The 22,874-nt window shown below is 47.0% G+C and overlaps 1 protein-coding gene across 2 annotated transcripts in view; it reads right to left on the minus strand.

Moving 5' to 3' along the window:
• NLRC4 (NLR family CARD domain containing 4) overlaps positions 1 to 12,625 on the minus strand; it is a 104,781-nt gene extending 92,156 nt beyond the window's left edge. For both annotated transcript variants that reach the window (XM_073672553.1, XM_073672552.1), the window contains exon 1: positions 12,465 to 12,625. The gene's annotated coding sequence lies outside the window, so the exon portion shown is untranslated. The remainder of the gene's footprint in view (positions 1 to 12,464) is intronic.
• Between the last annotated feature and the right edge of the window lie 10,249 nt (positions 12,626 to 22,874).

Below are 22,874 nucleotides of genomic sequence, written 5' to 3' on the forward strand. Positions count from 1 at the left end.
CTCCCGCCGTCTTCGGGTAAAACTGTCATTCTCATTGTAGTAGACAGGTTCAGCAAGATGGCACATTTTATCGCTCTTCCTGCTCTTCCTAATGCTAAAACTCTTGCGCAGGTGTTCATTGGGGAGACTGTGAGGCTTCATGGGGTACCCTCCGATGTGGTGTCGGATCGGGGGTCTCAGTTTGTGTCCAAGTTCTGGAAGGCATTTTGTACTCGGCGGGGGATGCATTTGTCGTTCTCATCGGCTTTTCATCCCCAGATCAATGGTCAGACGGAACGTCTGAACCAGAGTTTGGAGACATATCTCCGGTGTTTTGTGTCAAAGAACCAGGAGGACTGGGCTTCTTTCTTACCTCTGGCGGAGTTTGCTCTTAATAATAGGCGGAGTGAGTCCACTGGTAAGTCCCCGTTTTTTGGGGCATATGGTTTTCACCCCCAGTTTTGTACTTTCAGTAGAGGGGGCTCTTCGGGGGTTCCTGAGGAGGAACGATTTTCGTCATCACTCGCTTCTGTATGGAGAGGGGTACTAAATAATCTGAGTACTATGGGGAACCGTTACAAACGTATGGCTGACAGGAGGAGAGTGTCTGGTCCGGACCTAAGTGTGAACGATCTGGTATGGTTGTCTACTAAGAATATAAAACTTAAGGTTCCTTCCTGGAAACTGGGTCCCAGGTTCATCGGGCCGTACAGGATCAGTTCTATAATTAATCCGGTGGCATTCCGTCTTGATCTCCCCCCTACGTTTAAAATTCCCAACGTGTTCCACAGATCATTGCTTAAGAGGTATGTGGCGCCGGTGATACTGTCACCTTTACCTCCGCCTCCAGTGGTGGTCAATGGTAACTTGGAGTTCCAGGTATCGAAGGTCATCGATTCACGCTTTAATCGTCGGTCCCTTCAGTACCTGGTTCATTGGAAGGGGTATGGTCCTGAGGAGAGGATGTGGGTTCCTGCGTCAGATATTAACGCAGACCGGTTAATTCGGGCCTTCCACATGACTCACCCGGATAAACCTGGCCCTGAGGGTCCGGAGGCCCCTCGTAGAAGGGGGGGTACTGTCATGGTTGTGTCGCCACGAAGATCGTCACGATTGCACAGCCTGACTTCTCGCAGCTGAGTTTTTGGTGTTTTGTGCTTTTCGGCAGTGAGGGAGTTAACTCTCTCTCTCTGTGCTAGACAAGGTCCAGCCTCGCCCAGCTGCAATCAATTCTGCAGTAGTGAGATTCCTTCATATGTCTGCTGCTCTGTTAGGGAAGTTGTCAGTGAAAGCATTTCATGCAGACTAACAGAGCGGATCGTGGTATTTGGAGTTTCAGAGCTAAGTGTATTTGGAGTGGTTTTTCCCTTCCTCGCTTTATCATTTATCTCCTTTCCCATTGGTGTTCCCTCTGTTGTAGTTGTGTAGTTTTTGTATGCAAGGTGGTTTTGGTTTTACCCTTGTACTGTCTCGTTCGTCTAAGTACTGAGTGTTAGCATATTATTACCTGTCCCCTTTTGTTGTGATCGGGGTCCTTCTCAGGACTAGATTACTTAGGTGCAGGGATCCTCAGGAGGTAGGGGTTACGCTGGCGGCCTGGACCTCTGTACCTTTAACAGTACCTCCAGGTAGAGGGATTAGTCAGGGCCCCAGCTTAGGGTCAGCTTAGGCCCCCTACCTCCAGTACACAGAGACAGCATGACAATTAAGAACTGGGGTATATGAACTTTTTATCAGGGTAATTTGGATGTTTTTGGTTGTCATTAAAGGGGTATTCCATTCTCCAAGATCCTATCCCAATATGTAGTAGGTGTAATAATCATAATACTAGCAAATACCTCCAATTAGAAATGTATAGTTTTCCTGATTCGCGATGTCTCTTTCCTCATGTGCAGGGCATAGCAGGACCTTAGGTATCCATGGTTATGACCATCAGCAATGAGCTAACTCACTATATCAATGGTCGTAACCATGGATACCTAAGGTCCTGCAATGCCTGCACATGAGATAAGTGACATAGAGAATCAGAAAAATCATACTAAATTTCTAACTGGAGGTATGTTCTAATATTATTATTATTACACCTACTACATATTGGGATAGGATTTTGGAGATGGGAATGCCCCTTTAAGACTTAAAAAGAGAAAACACAGTAGTTTGACAATAAATGGCTTCACCCAACCAATAACCAAGAGTGGAGAAAAAGTTTTTTTGTTATCATTCATATTCTCTGAAATAAGGCCAAGAAAGCAAAAATTCTGCCGGGGTATGAAAACTTTTGAGCACAACTGTATATGGATAGATAAATAGTTTAATAGATATATGGATAGATAGATAATAGATATATGGATATATAGATAGATAGATAATAGATATATGGATAGATAGATAAATAGATTAATAGATACTGTATAAGGGTAGAAAGATACATAATAGATATATGGATAGCTATATAGCTATATAGATATATAGATAGATAATAGTTATATGGATAGATAAATAGATAATAGATAGATAGATAGATAGATAATGGATAGATATACAGATAGATATAAATATGTGATATATATATAATCCGTGCTTTGCATGTGTATCTTACTGTTCATGTAATTTATTAATAAATGAGTAAATTTCTGGAAAAAAAATGGCGTGGGGTCCCCTGTAATTTTATTAAGCAGCAGAGGGAAAGCGGACAGCTGGGGTGGATGTTTTTAGCCTGGAAAGAGGGTAATACTCATGGAGCTTCCCATGCTACTAACAACAACCCCCAGCTGTATACTTAGCCTTTACTTGCTATTAAAATGCCCCCCCCAAAAAAAAAATGAAGTGGGGTACACCTATTTTAAAAGCTAGCAAAGGCTATGCAGACAGCTGGGAGCTGATATTAATACCCTAGGAAGGGCCCATGAATATTGGCCCCCTTCAGGGCTAGAAACCACAGCCCACAGCCACCACAGAAATGGTGCATACATTCTGGCACTTAGCCTTGCTCTGCCCACTGCCGTGTAGCGGTGGCAGTGGGATTATAGGGTTGGGGTTGATGTCAGCTTATAATGGCAGCTGACATCAAGCCCTGATTAGTAATGGGGAGGCATCTATAAAACGCCCCCATTACTAATCCCATAGTTATGGTGAAATGTAAAATAAAGAAACCCACACCCAGAATAAAATATTTTAATTGAAATAAAGACAGACACCTTTAATGTTCTAAATTAAGCCATACTTAGCATCATGCCCATTCCAATTGAAGCCATTGTCACCTGCAATGAAAGTAAAATAATAAAGCAACCTCATCCTCACATGTCCGCCGCAGTCCAAATAGTGACTCATTGATGCAAGCGTGGGAAAATACTCACCGCGCATTATATATAAATACATTATATAGGTGCTACAACTGTGTATACATGATATAGCTGATACCGCTACTGCGGTGTATAATCACAGTATCACCTACATAACATATATATGTAGCCACAGTATAACCTATATATTGTATATACAGCAGTCTGTATACATTATATTAGTGATATTGCAACTGCTGTATACATAGTGGGTACGGAAAGTATTCAGACCCCTTTACATTTTTCACTCTTTGTTTCATTGCAGCCATCTGGTAAATTCTAAAAAGTTCATTTTTTTCTCATTAACCCCTTCAGGACCCAGCCTATTTTGACCCTAAAGACCTTGGCATTTTTGTCAATTCTGACCAGTGTCCCTTTACGAAGTAAAAACTCTGGAACACTTCAACGGATCCTAGCGATTCTGAGATTGTTTTTTCGTGACATATTGGGCTTCATGTTAGTATTAAATTTAGGTCGCTAATATTTGCGTTTATTTGTGAAAAAATCAAAAATATGGGAAAAATTTTGAAAATTTTGCAATTTTCAAATTTTGAATTTTTATTCTGCTAAACTAGAGAGTGATGTGACACAAAATAGTTAATAAATAACATTTCCCACATGTCTACTTTACATCAGCACAATTTTGGAAAAAAAAAAATTTTTTGGTAGGAAGTTAGAAGGGTTCAAAGTTCATCAGCAAATTTTCTTTTTTCCAGCAAAATTTGCAAAGCCATTTTTTTTAGTGACCACATCACATTTGAAGTCCCTTTGAGGGGTGTACATGACAGAAAACACCCAAAAGTGACACCATTCCAAAAACTGCACCCCTCAAGCTACTCAAAACTACATTCAAGAAGATTATTAACCCTTCAGGTGCATCACAGGAACTAAAGCCACATGGAAGAAAAAAATGAACATTTTTATTTTTCTAACAAAAATTTTCTTTTAGCCTAAATTTTTTAATTTTCACATGGGTAACAGGATAAAATGCATCCTAAAATTTGTTGGTCAATTTCTCCTTAGTACACTGATACCTCATATGTGGTCATAAACCACTGTTTGGGCACACGGCAGGGCTCAGAAGGGAAGGAGCGCCATTTTACTTTTTGAATGGAAAATTAGCTCCAAAAGTCAAATTGCGCTCCTTCTCTTCTGAGCCCTGCCATGTGCCCAAACAGTGGTTTATGACCACATATGAGGTATCAGTGTACTCAGGAGAAATTGACCAATACATTTTAGGATGCATTTTATCCTGTTACCCATGTGAAAATTAAAAAATTTAGGCTAAAAGAAAATTTTTGTGAAAAAAAAAAGTACTTTTTTGTTTTCACAGATCATTTTGTGAAGCACCTGGGGGTTTCAAGTGCTCACTATGCATCTAGATAGGTGCCTTGGGGGGTCTAGTTTCCAAAATGGGGTCACTTGTGGGGGAGCTCCACTGTTTAGGCACATTAGGGGCTCTCCAAACGCAACATGGTGTCCGCTAACAATTTGAGCCGATTTTCCATTCAATTTGTTAGCGGACACCATGTCGCGTTTGGAGAGCCGCTGTGTGGCCAAACATTGGAGCTCCCCCACAAGTGACCCCATTTTGGAAACTAGACCCCCCAAGGCACCTATCTAGATGCATAGTGAGCACTTGGAACCCCCAGGTCATTCACAAATTAATCCGTAAAAATAAAAGTGTTTTTTTTTCCACTTTTTCATTTTTATGAATTAATTTGTGAAGCACCTGGGGGTTCCAAGTGCTCACTATGCATCTAGATAGGTGCCTTGGGGGGTCTAGTTTCCAAAATGGGGTCACTTGTGGGGGAGCTCCAATGTTTGGGCACACAGCGGCTCTCCAAAAGCAACATGGTGTCCGCTAACAAATTGTCGGCTCAAATTGTTAGAAGACACCATGTTTCGTTTGGAGAGCCGCTGTGTGGCCAAACATTGGAGCTCCCCCACAAGTGACCCCATTTTGGAAACTAGACCCCCCAAGGCACCTATCTAGATACATAGTGAGCACTTGGAACCCCCAGGTCCTTCACAAATTAATCCGTAAAAATAAAAAAGTGTTTTTTTTTCCACTTTTTCATTTTTATGACTCAATTTGTGAAGCACCTGGGGGTTCCAAGTGCTCACTATGCATCTAGATAGGTGCCTTGGGGGGTCTAGTTTCCAAAATGGGGTCACTTGTGGGGGAGCTCCAATGTTTGGGCACACAGCGGCTCTCCAAAAGCAACATGGTGTCCGCTAACAAATTGTCGGCTCAAATTGTTAGAAGACACCATGTTGCGTTTGGAGAGCCGCTGTGTGGCCAAACATTGGAGCTCCCCCACAAGTGACCCCATTTTGGAAACTAGACCCCCCAAGGCACCTATCTAGATGCATAGTGAGCACTTGGAACCCCCAGGTCCTTCACAAATTAATCCGTAAAAATAAAAAAGTGTTTTTTTTTCCACTTTTTCATTTTTATGAATCAATTTGTGAAGCACCTGGGGGTTTCAAGTGCTCACTATGCATCTAGATAGGTGCCTTGGGGGGTCTAGTTTCCAAAATGGGGTCACTTGTTGGGGAGCTCTAATGTTTGGGCACACAGGGACTCTCCAAACGCAACATGGTTCCAATTTGTTAGTGGACACCATTGTGTAGTGTATGTCAGGTTGGTGTGCGGTGTGGTATATTGTAGTGTATACACCACACACACACACACACACTACAACACACACACCAACCTGACATAGCCTACTAAGCTGAGTACGCCCTAGACTGGGATGAGTGGGACGGGCGGGACATTTTGTGTGCTGTGTGTGTGTGTAAAAAAAAAAAAAAAATCGAAACTTTACTATAGTGTGAGTGTACGTGTGTGTGTGTGTGTGCTTGGTGTAACCTTCTGCAGTCACGTGTGGGGGCTGTCAGGCGTAGGGGGCTGTCAGGCGTACGGGGCTGTCAGGCGTACGGGGCTGTCAGGTGTAGGGGGTTGTCAGGCGTACGGGGGCTGTCAGGCGTACGGGGGCTGTCAGGCATACGGGGGCTGTCAGGCGTACGGGGGCTGTCAGGCGTACGGGGCTGTCAGGCGTAGGGGGGGGCTGAAGAGATGGAGGAGCCAGCAGCTGCAGCAAGGGGGGTGATCACTGGGGCAGGAGCCGGCAGCAGCAAGGGGGGTGATCACTGGGGCAGGAGCCGGCAGCAGCAAGGGGGGTGATCACTGGGGCAGGAGCCGGCTGCAGCAAGGGGGGTGATCACTGGGTTTGCGGGGGGGGGGGGATGATCACTGGGATGGGTGAACACTGGGGACAGGGGGGGGTGAACACTGGGGACAGGGGGGGGTGAACACTGGGGACAGGGGGGGTGAACACTGGGGACAGGGGGGGTGAACACTGGGGACAGGGGGGGTGAACACTGGGGGGAGGGGTGATTATTGGGAGGTGGGGTGTGATATCACTGGGACTGGGGGATGGTGGGTTTGATCACAGGAGCAGGGCATTTACACTGAGCCTGCTGCTGCTGTGATCACAGTCCACCGGCTGTCAGAAGGAGAGCAGCAGCCGGTGGATGAAGACGTGGGAGAGGGAGCAGAGGGAGCGGAGGTCGGGGTGCAGGTATGAAAGTGGGGGGGGGGTCGGGGGTGGAGTGGAGGGGGGATCGGGGGGGAGCGGGGGCAATACTACCTGATGCAGATCAGCGGCGGCAGCAGGCGATCAGCGGCGGCAGTAGGCGATCAGCGGCGGCAGCAGGCGATCCACGGGGGGGCAGCTGCAGAGGGTCCACGGGGGGGCAGCAGCAGAGGGTCCACAGGAGGCAGCAGCAGAGGGTCCACAACGGCCGGCACCCGATCCATGGACGGGCAGTTGCGGCCATCATTAAAAACTCCCTTCACATCTGATTGGGGCTAGTATCCATGTGACGCTAGCCCCCCAATCAGATCTGGGGGGAGGGGGGGACAGAGGTGACACTCCCCCCAGCCAATGGCTGATGCTGTAAGCATCAGGCCATGCCCAGATTTAAATATTACACCAATTTTCATTGGTGAAATATTTAATTCATACCGATTGGCAGTTTCATTAAAAGTGAAAATGAAACAGCCAATCGGAGGGGTCCCAGGCACGGGGGGGTTAATCCACCCCCCGGGGGGTCGACTTCAGGATGTCCAGTTGCAGTAGCAACTGTGACACCTGAGCGACCCCGCTCGCAGGCGCTGCAGGGGGTCTTTCCCTCCATGTCACAGACGCTGTGACATGGGTCGGGAACGAACTGTTTTCCATGTCACAAACGGTGTGACACGGGTCGGGAAGGGGTTAAAGTACTCTCTGCACCCCATCTTGACTGAAAAAAAACAGAAATGTAGAAATTTTTGCAAATTTATTAAAAAAGAAAAACTGAAATATCACATTGTCATAAGTATTCAGACCCTTTCTTCAGTATTGAGTAGAAGCACCCTTTTGAGCTAGTACAACCATGAGTCTTCTTGGGAATGATGCCACAAGTTTTTCACACCTGGATTTGGGGATCCTCTGCCATTCTTCCTTGCAGATCCTCTCCAGTTCCGTCAGGTTGGATGGTGAACGTTGGTGGACAGCCATTTTCAGGTCTCTCCAGAGATGCTCAATTTGGTTTAGGTCAGGGCTCTGGCTGGGCCAGTCAAGAATGGTCACAGAGTTGTTCTAAAGCCACTCCTTTCCTTTGTTATTTTAGCTATATGCTTAAGGTCATTGTCTTGTAGGAAGGTGAACCTTCGGCCAAGTCTGAGGTCCACAGCACTATGGAAGAGGTTTTCATCCAGGATATCTCTGTACTTGGCCGCATTCATGTTTCCTTCAATTGCTGCCCCTGCAGCTGAAAAACACCCCCATAGCATGATGCTACCACCACCATGTTTCACTGTTGGGATTGTATTGGGCAGGTGATGAGCAGTGTCTGGTTTTCTCCACACATACCGCTTGGAATTATCACCAAAAAGTTCTATGTTCATCTCATCAGACCAGAGAATCTTATTTCTCATAGTCTGGGAGTCCTTTATGTCTTTTTGAGCAAACTCTATGCGGGCTTTCATATGTCTTGCACTGAGGAGAGGCTTCCATCGGGCCACTCTGCCATAAAGGCTCGATGATCTTGGGGTTCTTTTTTACCTCTCTCACCAAGGCTTTTCTCCCACGATTGCTCAGTTTGGCTGGACGGCCAGGTTTAGGAAGACTTCTGGTGGTCCCAAACTTCTTCCATTTATGGATTATGGAGGCCACTGTGCTCTTAAGAACCTTGAGTAATTCAGAAATTATTTTTTAACCTTGGCCAGATCTGTGCCTTGCCACAATTCTGTCTCTGAGTTCCTTGGGCAGTTCCTTTGAGCTCATGATTCTGATTTGGTCTGACATGCACTGTGAGCTATGAGGTCTTATATAGACAGGTGTGTACCTTTCCAAATCAAGTCCTATCACTTTAATTAAACACAGCTGGACTCTAATGAAGGAGTAGAACCAGCTCAAGGATGATCACAAGGAAATGGACAGCATGTGACTTAAATATGTCTGAGCAAAGGGTCTGAAGACTTATGACCATGTAATATTTCAGTTTTTCTTTTTTAATAAATTTGCAAAAATTTCTACATTTCTGTTTTTTTTCAGTCAAGGTGGGGTGCAGAGTGTACTTTAATGAGAAAAAAAATGAACTTTTTAGAATTTACCAAATGGCTGCAATGAAACAAAGAGTGAAAATTTTAAAGGGGTCTAAATATTTTCCGTAACCACTGTACATTATAAGGGTACGTGCACACAATCAGTAACCACTGCTGATTGGATGCAGAGCACTTGTGCTGCGTGCAATCCGCAGCGGCCATATGTTACAGAATAGTGGATGGGGTTTCAAGAAATCCCATACCCACTATGCATCTCAGTGCACCTGCGGCTCACCCGCGGAGAATGACATGCGGTGCATCTTTACAGACCGCAGCATGTCTATTTCTCTTGCGTAGACGATAATCTCTGCAAGAGAAATTATATCAGTACAATGTATAAGATGCGGTAAATCCGCATGTGTTCAATGAATACATGCGGATTCACCTGCGTGCAGCACTTTGGACGCAGCATAAAGTATACTGCGTTTAAAGCACTGCCAATACCGACCGTCTGCATATACCCTAAGTGATACTGCCACTATACACAGCAGTCGCAACATCATCTACAAATGTATATACAGTAGTCTCAATGTGATACATATTCAGCAGTCGCAATGTCTCCTATATTATATATATATGTGTGTGTTTCCTATATGATGTATGCAACATAATATAGTATATAGTGTAATGCTGTCTTAATATAGAGTATAATGTACAGTTGCTTATATAGTATGGTGCTGTGTATAGTGTGGAATCCACACTATATACACTGCCATATCTCCATACTATATAGTATATACACTGCTCCACTCTATATTCCTTAACACAGCATATATTGTGGAGCTGTGCACATCATATATGTGGCGCCCCTGAGGGTTCAGTCGCCACAGAGTTACTACATCTCACCCAGAGGTGTGGTATCTCCTTCTCTCAGGTAAGGATGGAGTGCTGCCCGAGACCCCAACACCTGCACCCAACACTACACTACTCCAGGCCAGCTGGGAGGGCGAGAAGCATTGTGATTTGCTGTCCCGTCCCTGGCTGGAGTGGGGGGAACCAAAGAATGGAGGAACCATGTAGTGGGTGTGGGTGGAGGACGTAGTTTATGAGAGCACTTTGGAAAACATATAAAAAGGGAGCCATCTTAGATGAGAAGACAGTCAGAGGAGGAGAAGTGGAGGGAGCAGAGGCTCTGCAGGAGCTCTGCTCCAGAGTGGGGCCTAGCCAGGAAGGCCCAGGAGAGGAGCAGGAGGAAGGCTCCAGAAGGAAAGCGGGGATCCTAGGGGTACGGAAGGAGCAGGAGGCCACCCGTATGCCCGAATCTGCCAAGTGTCAGAGGGATCAGGCCGCAAGAGGGGAACCGGTCCCCAACCTGGCTGAGTACTTCACGTCTCAGCCAGAAAACCGGAGGCTTCTGCACTTCCAGGGTGCAGTTGCCGTACTCTCACACCTAAGTCACCGAAAAGGGCACCACCTAGTTCCGGGAACTCGAAGTTGCCCAGAGGGATCACAGAGTACCCGTTCGGGACTTTACTGGGAGGCGCAGGGCAGGAGGGAGAAGACCCAGCACGGGAAGTCGGTCTAGAGAGGAACATAAGAAAGTGGGGTCCCGTCAAGCACTCCTGACATACTTGAGAAAGTGCTGAACCCTTGTCTGGCAGAAGCAGTGCGACGTGGGAGGCTGACACTCGTACAGTGTACCTGAGGAATTTAAACAGAACTGTGAGTAAACTCGGATGACTGCACTCCATAGCCTCTGTCCGTTATTTCCTCTGCGCCATCTCTCCTGCACTACAAGCCCCTGTATCAACACCTACAACCATCCTACACTGCCCTGGGGCCCGCTCCACCTGTGGGGAGCCGTTTCAACCCAGCTACTCTATCAACTGCCCCAGAGGTCTGCAGCAGCGTTGGTACCTATTACCAGAAACCACAGGTAGCGTCACGAACACAAAGACTTTAATCCCTTGTAAATAATATTCCCCTTTTTGTTGACCGCCCTGGGTCATGGACCTGGTCACCGCCACTGTGACATCTCCCCTAGCATCGACCGGCCCGGCACCGATTACCCCACGGCCCTGGGGGCGCATCGTATATACTTCCCCTGTCCTGCATACATGGTGTGAATCTCAGTATCTGCTCTAATTATGAATGTGTGTGTGTGTATATATATATATACATATATATGTATATATAAATATATACACACGCACATCCACACACGCACGCACATTCATAATACTGAGATTTACATCATGTATACAGGACAGCGGAAGCATATACGATGTACACAGCTCCACAATATATACTATGTTAAGGAATATAGTGTGTGTATTTGTGTATGTCTATTTGACTATGTGGAGCCCATTATTGTGTATGGAGGACTATGTGGGGTTATTATACTGTATGGAACACTATGTGGGGCCATTAACTGTATGGAGCAGTATGTGGGCCATTAGACTGTATGGAGGACTACGTGGGGCCCATTATACTGTATGGAGGACTGTGTGGGCCCCATTATACTGTATGGAGGACTATGTGGGGTTATTATACTGTATGGAGGAATATGTGGGGCCATTATATTGTATGGAGGACTATGTGGTGCCCATTATACTGTATGGAGGACTATGTGGGGCCCATTATACTGTATGGAAGAGTATGGGGCCCATTATACTGTATGGAGGATTATGTGGGGCCCATTATACTGTAAGGAGGACTATGTTGGGCCCATTATACTGTATGGAGGAGTATGTGGGGCCCATTTTACTGTATTGAGGACTATGTTTAAATGGGTTATCCCAAGTTTGGAAGTTATCCCCTTTCTTCTGGTAAGGGGAATGACTTTCCGTTTGCTGTGGTCTGGATCTGACCTCTGGGACCCCCACGATCCTGAGAACCAGTGCTCTGAAGAGCACCATGTAAATGGAGCTGTGGTGGATCATGCACACTGCTGCACCATTTACATGTGGCTCTTCAAATAACTCCTTTAAGAGAGTGATGAGGGGAACGACGACATAGTATAGCAAAATTCAGTGATCGGCGGTAATAAGTGTTATAGTATGTGGGCTGGTGGGGCTTGTGTGGCAGGGCTGCTTTTTTGTCCCAGTCCGGCCCTGCTTCCAGGGGTCTTCCCAATGATGTTACCATATCATATCATTGAACATGGTTTTCATCGATTTGGCCAATTTTTAGGCTCCCTCCAGACCTCCGGGGGGAGCCGCCGAAAGAATGCTCGAGTTTCCCATTGACTTACATTGGGCTCGTTGCTCAGGTCGAGCACCCGAGCATTACGATTTGCTCGACCAGAGCAACGAGCACCCGAGCATTTTAGTGCTCGCTTATCACTATTGTTTATTTACTAAAAGCTGAAATAAATATTTAAAATAAAAATTGTAAAATATAATATATACAATATATAGAAGAAAAGATACTTTCCATGTTTGAGATTTACAGCAAATTAGAGGGATTCACATTTAAGATTCACTAATCCTTATATAGAAGTTTAACAAATAATTATATATTGAATAAGGACAGTACAATTTTCTTACCTTTCAAAGATGCTGGAAAGAGATACTGTAGGAAAAACCTACATATATTCATTGATTCACAAAATTCAGTACTTCATATTAAGCTCCTAAAATGCATTTGTGTGCCTTCGTGCCTCATAATGCAGCACTAAACTGAAAGTATGTTTTCACTTCCTGGATTGCTCAAATTACTAGATGTAATAAGGAAGTTTGCGCTTGTGTAAAGGTCACTAAAGCAGCTTGATCTGTACAAGGAGAAAACATTATTGGGCATAGCTGGCAAGTGGCAACTATAAAAAAATTGGAAAAACAGATATAAATAGGAGTGCTTTACATTCTGTGGCCCAATTCATAACTGCCTTTTCATCTGTTTTTTTTGTTTAGTCTTATATATTTTGCACTTTTTATTTTTTTTATATAGATTTAAAAAAGAGATGCCTCAGAAAATTTTTGTAAAAGGCAAAAGATTTTTACATTCTGAAGAGAAGCCAGAGTATACTGGGCAAGGGCCTCCTGAAGACCTACCCCAATGGCCGCAGCCCTCACTGGGCCCCAGGAGACCACCTAGAAGACGATACAGGCTTTAGTGATGGAAAAACAAAAAGGGCAACACACAGCCAGCCGGAAAACAGCCCATCTTCCGCAGACTGCTACGTGTCCTCCTCCCCGGAAGCAGGGCCGGCTTCAGGGGCAGGCAGATTAGGTATCAGCCTAGGGCCCCCACTCTCCAAGGGGCCCCCGGCCCACCACCACCCGGAACACCACGCTGCCGCTATGGGGCCCGTGAGTCAGGGGGACCCGACGTCAGTGCTGCCCCCACACATGGCGTATTCAACTGTATCGGCATCATAGATGCTGATACAGTTGTTAGTAATGATGGAGAAGAGAGCGTCACGTGACGCCCCCCCTGGGCCGTGGAGTACTCGGTGCCGGGCCGATAGATGCTGGGGGTGATGTCACAGTGGCGGTGACCTGGTCCGTGACCGAGGGCGGTCAATAATCGGGGTTATTGAAAAGGGGATTTATAGTGTTTTTATAATACGTTCGTGACGCCACCTGTGGAATGCGGCTAAAGGGAGCCGCCACTGCGGAGCAGTCTTCTGAAGCTGATGTTATTGCAGCAGGGATGGTATGACTCTCCACAGGAAGAGCTAGCTCCAGGGCAGTGTGGAAGTTGTAAGTTATGCTGGGCGTTGCAGTGCAGGGGTTGATGGCGCAGCAATAAACACAGAGCAGTGTAGTGCAGTCCTCAGGGTCTTTACTGATGGTGATTAGATAAGCCGGGACTAGAGTACTGGCTAGAAGTGGAAGTCCGGGCAGCCTGGAAGCAAACAAAGAATCCTCCTTGCCAGATGAAGTTGGAGGCCTTCCCTTTCCACTAAACTCTTTGGCCCTTCTGCTTGTAGCTGTGTAGTGGCCCTCGTCCCTGAGTGTAACGTTTCTTTGCTCACCCGTATGGCAGGCAGCTCGGGCCTTGCTGGTGCGTCGCTCCCACGTGGTGGTGCTGGGCCCTCTGTGCTGCTGAGCCTCCGGGCGTCTGATGGGGTCAGGAGACCTGCAGTCTCCTACCCTCCGGTTTCTGCTGCTGGGCCTTCGGTGCCCCACAGCCTCGGACTCCGGTGTCCGGTTCTTCTGTGCTGGTCGTTCTGGGGTGAGCTGCCGTGCAGCTCCAGTCCCCAGCTCTTCTCTCTTGGACGTCCTGTATTCAACTCCTGACACTAAGACTAACTAACCTCGCCTCCAGATCCCAGTTGCCAAGTGGAGGAACTCCCCTTGCTGGTCTGGAGTCAGGAAAGTGTTGCATGCTTAGTAAAACCTGATTAGGGGACCCCTGCTTGCTTCCAGGCATGACATTACCTCTTTTGAGGGAGGCCACATTCCCCCCTAGTTAACTTCAGTACTCCCGGACTGAGGATACCTTTTAAAATTAACAACAATAACAATTCACATTAGAAGGTTATGAATATAACATTTCTTCAACAGGTTACAGCACGATCTGTAAACGGGTGTCCATTTTCTTTAGTAAGGTGCTATTCAGTGAACATGAGGGACCCGCCCGAAAACCCTCAACGTAGGCCCTGGGCGTGGCTGCAGGGCATAGGTGATCCAGGTGTTGGACCACGTCTTCGGGTGTTTGTTCTATGGTCTTTTTTTACATAAAACCAGTAGGGGGCACTTTAATAAGTGCAACTATTTACACTGGAAAGTTTTTGGCTGCTCACAGTCCTCAGCCTACATGTCTTTGTACCCTTTCCGGGTAACTGGATAAACACATATAAAACTTTTCAAACTTGCAATGTCTCTGTTATACCCTTACGGGTAACTATATACAGTTTACATTTTAGTTCTCTTATATTTGAATTCTTTACACTTTAATTTCTCCAGCGAGCAGGGAGCTGACCTTTTGTACTCCTGGTCGATCTACGTAGTACATTGATAGTCACTGCTCTACCCTGGTCCCTTGTGTCTACCCCTGGTGTGGTAGGTTCTGTGTGAACTACACTACGGGTAGTCTGAGGTAGCACTGGTAGGCTGGGTAATCTCCTACGAATTCTTTGGCTCACTGTGGGTATGACAGGTTCACTGCTAGCAGAGGGTAGATTCTCCTGGTCTGCTGACGATGAAGCTTCTGTCTCTGGGGCTGACTGGTCTTCCAGCTGTTCTGGGACTTCTGCAGCTTCCGGTGAGGCCGCTTGGAGAAAGGTAAGGACTGGCACTACAATTGCATTGTTCACCTGTGTCCACGACCGGTGAAATTCTCCGAGTACTGTTTGGACCACTTCCTCCACTTCTTCTGTGGGCTGAGGTTGTCTTGATCTTCTTGAGTGTGTTTTAACTGTTCAGAACATATCTTCAAGTGATCTCTTGAGACTGCAGCTGAAGTTTCTCCTCCATCTTCGCTGATAAGGCACACTTTGGTGTTATCGTAACTCGAGGGTAGGATGGTGTATGGCTCTACCTCCCACTGGTCAACTAATTTGTGGAGTCGTCTCTTTCTCTTAAGGACCTGTTCTCCAGGTGACAAGGGAACAGCAGATGTGTGCTGATTATAAGTTTTCTCTTGCTTCTGTCTTGCTTGGGACAAACTTCTTTCAACACACTCTTGTTGCTTGCGGTATTGTTGCTGCCGCTCGGTATCCCAATCCGCATCTGGTGAGGTCGTCTCTGATGTTAGGACTCCCATGTTTAAGTCAATGGGCAGCTTACCAGGTCTTGCTCTCATTAGATAAGTGTGTGTACAGTTGATGGAGTTCACTGGGATGTGGTTATAGAGTCTACCAAATCTGGTAACTTCTCTGGCCACAGGCTGCATTCTTCAAGGGATAACGTCTTCAACAGGTCTATCACCACCTGGTTCATCTTCTCACACAACCAGTTGGGCTGGGGATAAGGCGTCGTCCTGATTTTCTTGCAGCCGTACAAGTTACAGAATTCTTGGAACACCTCTGCTTCAAAGGCTGGACCTTGGTCGGTAAGCACACGTTCAGGGTAACCGTGCGGGCGACAGAAGTGCTGTTGGAACGCTTTGGCTGCCGTCTAAGCCATCTGGTCTTTTACTAGCACTACTACCAGGAATCGGGAGTAGTGGTCTACTATGGTGAGAGCGTATACATAGCCTGACCTGCTAGCTTCACGTGGTCCAAGGCTACCAGTTCAAGTGGCTGTTTGGTGATGATGGGCTGCAGGGGAGCCCTCGGGCTGTCACGGTCTTTTGATCTCAGGTTGCATGGTCCACATTCTCGACACCATCTCTCAATTGCTTTCCTCATGCCAACCCAGTAGAATCGCTCACGTAGCAGGACTTCCAACTTCTTCCACCCGAAGTGTCCTGCTCCATCGTGGTACGCTTCTAAAACCATTGACGCATCCCGCCTCGGGACTACCACCTGCCAGACCAGTTCATGTGTCTGGGAGTTGATGACACAGCTATCCCTCGTAGATGAACAATTTGCCCTTCTTCTTCCACAACTGTTGGGCTTCCAGTGGAGCATCTGGATCAGGGTGCGAGTCAGCTTGCGTCAGCAACTCCTTGACTAGGCGGACAGCCGGGTCACTATCCTGCGTCTCTGCCCATCCATGGTGGGGCAATGGGTTGAACATGACCTCTCTGTTGGCGGAGCGCTTGTCCCTTATACAGTGGGACCACTGGGTCACCCCATGACGATGGAAAGCGGGTATCTCTATCTCTTCCAGCTCTTCTGGGTCTTCTCCCCCATCTGGCAAGTTGGGCATCGTGGACAGCGCATCAGCATTTGCATTTTTGTGCCTCGCCCAATACTTAATGGTGAACTCGTAGTTAGACAGTTGGGCCATCCATCGTTGTTCTAGGGCACCAAGCTTCGCAGTCTCCAGGTGCGTCAGCGGGTTATTGTCCGTGAAGACCATAAATTTGGAGGAGGCGAGATAGTGCTTGAAGCGCTCTGTTACGGCCCAGACTATGGCGAGAAACTCCAACTTGAAGGAACTGTAGTTGTCTGGGTTCCTTTCCATGGGTCGGAGCTTCCTGCTGGCATAGGCAATCACTCTCTCTCTGCCTTGCTGTACCAGAGACAGCACCACTCCCAATCCCATGTTGCTGGCATCTGTATGAAGTATGAAGGGTTGGCCATAGTCGGGGTAGGCCAGGACTTCGTCTCCTGTGAGAGCCATCTTCAGTTGGGTGAAGAATTCATCTTCTGGTTTACCCCATTTGAACGGAGGTTTCGGGTTCTTGGCCTTCTTGGACTGGCCCACTAGGAGGTCCTGCATGGGTGCCGCTATCTTGGTGAAACCCTTAATAAATCTTCTGTAGTAGCCTACCAGCCCAAGGAACTGCCGCACTTCCTTGATAGTGGAGGGTCTTGGCCAGTCCTTGATTACGGTGACTTTTTCAGGGTCTGGTGCTACACCTTCGGCGCTTACCACATGACCTAGGTACTGCACCTTGGGCTTCAACAGGTGGCATTTGGAAGGCTTTACCTTCAGGCCAAAACCAGATAGGGCTTCGAACACCTCGGACAGGTGCTCCAGGTGGTCTTCATAGGCCTTGGAGTAGACAATTACGTCATCCAAGTACAGCAGGACAGTCTCTAAGTTCTTGTGTCCTAGACAGCACTCCATTAACCCCTGGAAGGTTCCTGGGGCGTTGCAGAGCCCGAATGGCATGCAGTTGAACTTGCTGAGGCCCATCGGTGTTGTAAACGCGGTCTTTTCTTTGTCCGCCTCGGCCACAGGAACCTGCCAGTACCCACTGGTGAGATCCAAAGTGGAGAAATAATTAGCAGATCTTAATGCAGCTAGTGACTCCTCAATTCTGGGTAATGGGTAGGCACCCTTATGTGTAATGCGGTTAATCTGCCTGTAGTCAACACACATCCTCATTGTACCATCCTTCTTTCTAACGAGAACTAATGGAGCTGCCCAGGGGCTACAACTATCTCTTATCACCACAGCCTCCTTCATCTCCCGTAACATTCTTTTGGCACATTGATAGTGAGCTGGGGGTACAGGCCGGTACCTCTCTTTAATGGGTGGATGATCTCCCGTGGGGATATGATCTTGAACCCCTTTTACCTGCCCAAAATCTAGTGGGTGTTTGCTGAAGACCCGCTCATACTCTTGGACTACCCGGTATACTCCATGCTTTTTGTGCAAAGGGGTAGAGTCAGTGCCCACTTGTAGCTTCTGACACCAATCCCCCATCTGCCCCTTGGAGCCATTATCCTCCGCCGGTTTGGATGGAGGCAAGGGTTCCACTGTCATTATAGAGTTGTTACTGACAGTGAATAATTTAGCAAGGGTAGCATACTGGGTTAAATGGACCTCTTTCTCCCCACAATTCAGCATGCGGATCGGCACTCTCCCTTTGCGGACATCGACTTCCCCCCCTGGCTGTCAAGATGGTGGGCCTACTGTCAGAGTATACAGGTTCTACCAGGGCCTGATAATCTTGGCCCCTGAGACCAATTGCTGCTCGACACCATATCAACATTTCACTCCTAGGGGGCATTGCAATGGGGGCTGGGTCACTCATCCTGACACTGCCAATTTTGCCACCAGACAATTCTACCTGTTGTCTTTTCATCAGGGCTCTGATTTCTTTCTGCAGAATTCGCTGCTGACTGGAACTGGCAGTCTCTGCGACCTGTTGTAACAAAACAATAATTTCTGCAAGACAATTTTCTATTACATTAGTGCCTAAGGTTATCATGGGATGACTTTCTCGGCGATCAATATCAACAACAATCATTCCTTGTGATGGCAATTCTACTTTTCCAACTTTTATGGTCACCTCTTTATACCCCACCTGAGGCAAGGGCTGACCATTGCTGGCATAGATACTAAGATGTTCATCTGGACGGCGGGTAATGTCCGAATCAGTCCAGTATTGTTTATAAAGGATATATGGCATCGTGGTCACCTGGGACCCAGTGTCCAGCAACGCGTTCATTGGGATGCCATCAAGCATGACAGGTAGGACAGGCCGTCCTCCCACATACTTATCTCGCCAGCTTTGTGGGCCTGGTCGCCTTACTCCTGGGGGTTGGCCCTCTGCCCCAGGGGTTGCTCGTTTTAAACCACAGGATCTTGCAAAGTGCCCCGCCTTTTGACAGCGGCAGCAGATGGGTTGTCCGTCCTGGTCGTAGCGATCGCAGTTCCTCCCTCTGGTTGGTGGAATTCTTCTCTGTCGTTGCCATGGGACGTCATCTGGACTGGAAGCCAGCGGGATCTTTTCCTTTGGAGACACTTGCATGGCCTGCACGGTTTTGGTTAACGCAGCCACACTTTTGGTCAGCTCCTGGACCTGAAGGCGCAGGTCTGCAGACGGGTCATTGTCCAGAATCTGCGTGTCAGCCTCCACAGGTTCTGGGGAAAAGGGCGCCACCTCCTGGTGGTATGTAGTAGCTGGGCGTCGGTGGGATGCAGCGCCGCCTGGTGTTGATTCTCGCAGCACCCAGATGGCTCTGTCTTTAAATTGTGCAAAGTCCAGATCAGGGTTTTGCAGAACCATAATGCGCAACTGTGTCCGGTGAGCGTTAGACAGGAGCCCCTCAATAAACTGCTCAGTTAGCAATCTGTTCTCATCTCGCACACTGTCGAGGTCTACCTGTTTGATGGCCTGCAGCGCCTCCTGCAAGTTTAGAGCATAGTCCCGTACACTGTCCAGCACCCTTTGTTTGCACCCGTAAAGCTTCATTTTAATTTCTGCTGCGGTGCGGGTGTCAAAGGTATCTTTCAACCGGGCCAGTATTTCTTTTACAGTGCCTTTGTCCCTGCCTAGCCAGGACTTCACCTCTCTCTGGGCTGCACCGATTAGCTGGCCTATGAGGATGCTTACTTTCTGCTCCTCAGAGAGGGGGTATACTTTAAACAAACTGCGCAGTCTTTCCTCAAAGTCATTCAGGTACTCTCCTGAGTACTGGGGCAACCACGCCGCCCCCGGAATGTATGGCATTGATAACGGCATTACAATGGCAGCGGCCGTGCCTGCGGCTGAACCCCCCTCCATATTGGGCATCTTCCTCCCCCCTAGTGAACCTCAACCAGGTCCTGAGCATCTGCTCACGCACCAGCACACTGCTCTGCAGGCAGAAGGATCTCTTACCCGGCGGTTCCGGATCAGGGTTTCTTTCTTCCCCCTCGGCGGGTGGCAAACCACCTGATAACACCGTTCAATAAAGTCTATGGCACACAGGACCTGGTTATACCAGGCTTCGTGAATCCTGTTCGTGACACCAAGTTGACGGGCCCCGTGGGCCGTGGGGTACTCGGTGTCGGGCCGGTGCTGGGGGTGATGTCACAGTGGCGGTGACCCGGTCCGTGACCCAGGGCTGTCAATAAAAGGGGTTATTGAAAAGGGGATTTATAGTGTTTTTATAATAAGTTTGTGACGCCACCATTGGAATGCGGCTAAAGGGAGCCCCGCTGCGGAGCAGTCCTCTGAACTGATGTTACTGCAGCAGGGATGGTATGACTCTCCACAGGAAGAGCTAGCTCCAGGGCAGTGTGGAAGTTGTAAGTTTCTGGGGTGAGCTGCCGCGCAGCTCCAGTCCCCAGCTCTTGTCTCGTCAACGTCCTGTATTCAACTCCTGACACTAAGACTAACTAACCCCGCCTCCAGATCCCAGTTGCCAAGGGAGGAACTCCCCTTGCTGGTCTGGAGCCAGGAAAGTGTTGCCTGCTTAGTAAAACCTGATTAGGGGACCCCTGCTTGCTTCCAGGCATGGCATTACCTCTTTTGAGGGAGGCAATGCCACTGTGGCGACCGGACCCCTGGGGTGCCACACATGTGACCCTCTCTCTCCCATCACTCCCCTTCTGCCTCTGATGCAGTGTCATGATGTCATCACGCGACACGCTGTGAAGGGCAGTGGAGCAACTGAGACGAGCTGCTGGTAAATATATAGCTGAGGGCACTACCAAATATGTATGTGGGATCTACCAATAGCACACAAAACAAGATAATGAAAATAAAGAAAAGAAGTGTGCACAAAACTACTTGGATCACCAAGGTAAAATACAATGTGATTTTATTGAACAAAAATGATGAACAAAGACAGAAATAATTTAAAAACATTTAAAATAGCAAAGATTGCTAAAAAATTTGCATTCCACCAGTTATGTCAGAAATAAGACAAACACCTCTCCTCCAGTGTCGATTCAGGCTAAAGTACCTACAGTGGGTACGGAAAGTATAAAGACCCTTTTAAATTTTTCACTCTCTGTTTCATTGCAGCCATCTGGAAAATTCTAAAAAGTTCATTTTTTTCTCATTAAAGTATACTCTGCACCCAGTCTTGACTGAAAAAAAACAGAAATGTAGAAATTTTTGCAAATTTATTAAAAAGAAAAACTGAAATATCACATGGTCATAAGTATTCAGACCCTTTGCTCAGTATTGAGTAGAAGCACCCTTTTGAGCTAGTACAGCCATGAGTCTTCGGAATGATGCAACAAGTTTTTCACACCTGGATTTGGGGATCCTCTGCCATTCTTCCTTACAGATCCTCTCCAGTTCTGTAAGGTTCGATGGTGAACGTTGGTGAACAGCCATTCTCAGGTCTCTCCAAAGATGCTCAATTGAGTTTAGGTCAAGGCTCTGGCTGGGCCAGTCAAGAATGGTCACATAGTTGTTCTGAAGCCACTCCTTTGTTATTTTAGCTATGTGCTTAGGGTCATGGTTTTGTTGGAAGGTGAACCTTCGGCCAAGTCTGAGGTCCAGAGCACTCTGGCAGAGGTTTTCATCCAGGATATCTCTGTACTTGGCTGCATTCATGTTTCCTTCAATTGCAACCAGTCGTCCTGCCCCGGCAGCGGAAAACACCCCCATAGCATGATTCTACCACCACCATGTTTCACTGTTAGGATAGTATTGGGCAGGTGACGAGCAGTGCCTGGTTTTCTCTACACATACCGCTTAGAATTATCACCAAAAAGTTCTATCTTCGTTTCATCAGACCAGAGAATCTTATTTCTCATAGTCTGGGAGTCCTTCATGTGTTTTTGAGCAAACTCTATGCAGGCTTTTATATGTCTTGCACTGAGGAGAGGCTTCCATCTGGCCACTCTGCCATAAAGTCCCGACTGGTGGAGGGCTGCAGTGATAGTTGACTTTGTGGAACTTTCTCCCATCTCCCTACTGCATCTCTGGAGCTCAGCCACAGTAATCTTGGGGTTCTTCTTTACCTCTCTCACCTAGGCTTTTCTCGCATGATTGCTCAGTTTGGCTGGATGGCCAGTTCTAGGAAGACTTCTGGTGTTCCCAAACTACTTCCATTTATGTATTATGGAGGCCACTATGCTCTTAGGAACCTTGAGTAATGCTGAAATTCTTTTGTAGCCTTGGCCAAATTTGTGCCTTGCCACATTTCTGTCTCTGAGCTCCTTGGGCAGTTCTTTTGAGCTCATGATTCTCATTTGGTCTGACATGCACTGTGAGCTGTGAGGTCTTATGTAGAGAGTTGTGTGCCTTTTCAAATCAAGTCCTATCAGTTTAATTAAACACAGCTGGACTCCAATGAAGGAGTAGAACCATCTCAAGGAGGATCGCAAGGAAATGAACAGCACGTGACTTAAATATGAGTGTCTGAGCAAAGGGTCAGTTTTTGTTTTTTAATAAATTTGCAAAAATTTCTACATTTCTGGGTTTTTATCAGTCAAGATGAGGTGCAGAGTGTACTTTAATGAGAAAAAAAATGAACTTTTTAGAATTTACCAAATGGCTGCAATGAAACAAACAGTGAAAAATTTAAAGGGGTCTGAATACTTTCCATACCCACTGTATATAAATCATGCAAATGCGTAGTATATGCTAGGTACACAGAAAAGTATGATAAAGGACCTCCCTAAATAAAAGATGACAAATACACATGATAAGGTAGAATAAGTGGAGGTAATAAGACCATGAATGTGCAAATAATGCAATGAAATGTGCAAATATGCAAAAAGGTA

The sequence above is a fragment of the Phyllobates terribilis genome, unplaced genomic scaffold, assembly GCF_046119375.1.
Source record: "Phyllobates terribilis strain yellow unplaced genomic scaffold, ASM4611937v1 Scaffold_3__8_contigs__length_932513732, whole genome shotgun sequence".
Lineage (NCBI taxonomy): Eukaryota > Metazoa > Chordata > Amphibia > Anura > Dendrobatidae > Phyllobates > Phyllobates terribilis.